Source organism: Amblyomma americanum, chromosome 1 (assembly GCF_052857255.1).
Source record: "Amblyomma americanum isolate KBUSLIRL-KWMA chromosome 1, ASM5285725v1, whole genome shotgun sequence".
Taxonomy (NCBI): domain Eukaryota; kingdom Metazoa; phylum Arthropoda; class Arachnida; order Ixodida; family Ixodidae; genus Amblyomma; species Amblyomma americanum.
Window position 1 is genome coordinate 72,532,684 of NC_135497.1, and position 2,133 is coordinate 72,534,816.

At 45.8% G+C, this 2,133-nt stretch overlaps 1 non-coding gene across 1 annotated transcript; it reads left to right on the forward strand.

Moving 5' to 3' along the window:
- Positions 1 to 1,649: 1,649 nt before the first annotated feature.
- TRNAR-ACG (transfer RNA arginine (anticodon ACG)) lies at positions 1,650 to 1,722 on the forward strand. Its single transcript has one exon. It is a non-coding gene; the product is annotated as a tRNA-Arg (tRNA).
- The last annotated feature ends 411 nt before the right edge of the window (positions 1,723 to 2,133 follow it).

Below are 2,133 nucleotides of genomic sequence, written 5' to 3' on the forward strand. Positions count from 1 at the left end.
GACAGGGGAAGGTTTACCTATCTAACAATACAGTAAGCATTAATGGCCAGTTTTTTTTTTTAATGTTATGAGGCGAAGAGAAAAAAAAAAGAGAACTCAAGCAATGCACCGAAACAAACCACGTGCAGACGCCGGCGATAACCCTTTTGAACATAAACGCACGTAGCCTTCTCAATAAAACCGACCATTTGGAAACTTCCCTCCTTGCATTAAAACCGGATATGGTTACTGTCACACAGACTTGATTGCATTCGGAAGTTTCAGGTCACGAAATCGCCCCTCTGGGCTATGCGATCGTTCGTAGATATACGGAGACCGGAGGCGGGTTGTGTGGCTTTGTTCTTAAAAGACTTATTCCAAAATGCCCGATGTTCGTAGTGTGGAAGCAGTGTGGTGCAAAATACAGTTAAAACAGAGTTGTGTCGACGTGGGTTCGGTCCCCCAGATGCAGAAACCATATATTTGGACTCTCTTATTTGACTATATGCATAGGCACGTCTACGGTTCCATGAGCTGCCCAGATATCAACTGGAATTCTTTAAGCCCAGGTGATGCGACAACTAAGGCTATGCTTAATTTCTTGTTTGCGTTTGAATTTGTACTAATTTTTTACGAGCCTACTTGTCTGCAAGGAACACCAAATTCTATACTAGACCTGGTATTTGCTAGTAACCACTCCAAAGAAGACTGTACAATAGAAGCGTTAAAGGGAATTTCTGACCACCAATGGTACATGCACATTGTTGGCCGAGCGTGGTTCTTCTGCGTGGCCCCAACAAAGTATATGCAGCGTTCAGCAGAATCAATGATGCGGCTGTTGTGACTTACCTTGCACATGAATACAATGATTGTTATAATTTATACATCCAAGGAAGCACTGGTACTGATGCATTGTGGGTACATTTTCAAGCGCATGTCATGCATTGCACAATAACCTTTGTTTCTTTGATAATTAAGGAAATCCACAAGAAAGCACTATCTGTGGATTACCCGGGAAACAATGCACATGAAACGTAAAATTAAAAGATTAAGGCAAAGAAACGGGCAGCATGCCATTCAATACTGAGGGTTAGCGTATGCGCCGGAACAAGAAAGGTGGAAAAGAAAGTACTTGAGGCCAAAAAACGATTTTCTAGCACTACGCTCAGTGACCTCATCAAAGTATGATTGACCATTCTCAGTGGCCCACCCGAACAGCATTTTCATTGAATAGCAGGCCACGTTATGTTACTACATATCGCGACACCGACGGTGCTTATCGCTGCAGATGTTATGCTTCAAATCCAAGGCTTCTTCGGACAGAGTCCAAGTATATATAGTGGCTCATTCGAGGGGGTAGAGTGCTTCCGGCCTGCTCTCTACAGCGTAAATAAAGCTGATGTGCAAACGGGTGTTCCGTGACAGCCCCATTTCCGCACATGAATGGTTCTTCGAACTTGTGACCTTGGCTCAATTTCTTTGCTTCATCTAGGACAAAGTACACTCTTCATTACCAGTGCATGCAGGCTGGCAGCTACGTCTGTGCACTTCCTGAGCTACTTCAGTGAAAACTGCAAAACGTTAGTAGCTTCATTTTCACAGGCTAGCATCAGTTGAGTAACCAGGGACGTTGGTCATTGCATCGATTGCTCGTATTGACCCGCTAAGTCGGGCCTGTGGCGCAACGGATAACGCGTCTGACTACGGATCAGAAGACTCCAGGTTCGAATCCTGGCAGGCTCGTTGGTTTTTTTTTCCTTTTCGGTTCTAAATGCTCGAAACTGCGATCCCATGGAGCACGTAGAAAGAAAACAGAAGCTTTCGCCATGAAGACAAAAACCAACCTTTCTGGCTTTTTTGCGCGCCTTCTAATACATTTCCTTGTGTGCGCAGGGCGTCGAATCGCGGTTCTCAAATTAGGCACGATGTAGAGATCCCAGAAGGTTTCAACAAGTGCTGCGTTTCGAAGCAGATTGTTCAATGCTTATGTAAGCAGCGGCGGCCAGTCCTGGTCTGCGCAGAGGGCCAACTGGCTTCTCGCCTGCGCATGTGCCAGTCGTTTAGTTCAAGGTGTTGGCACCGCCAGGGTCCCAATCGTTGAGCCGTCGCGCAGAAGTCGTCTTCATCTCACAGGTAGAAACACTTGCCCGGACT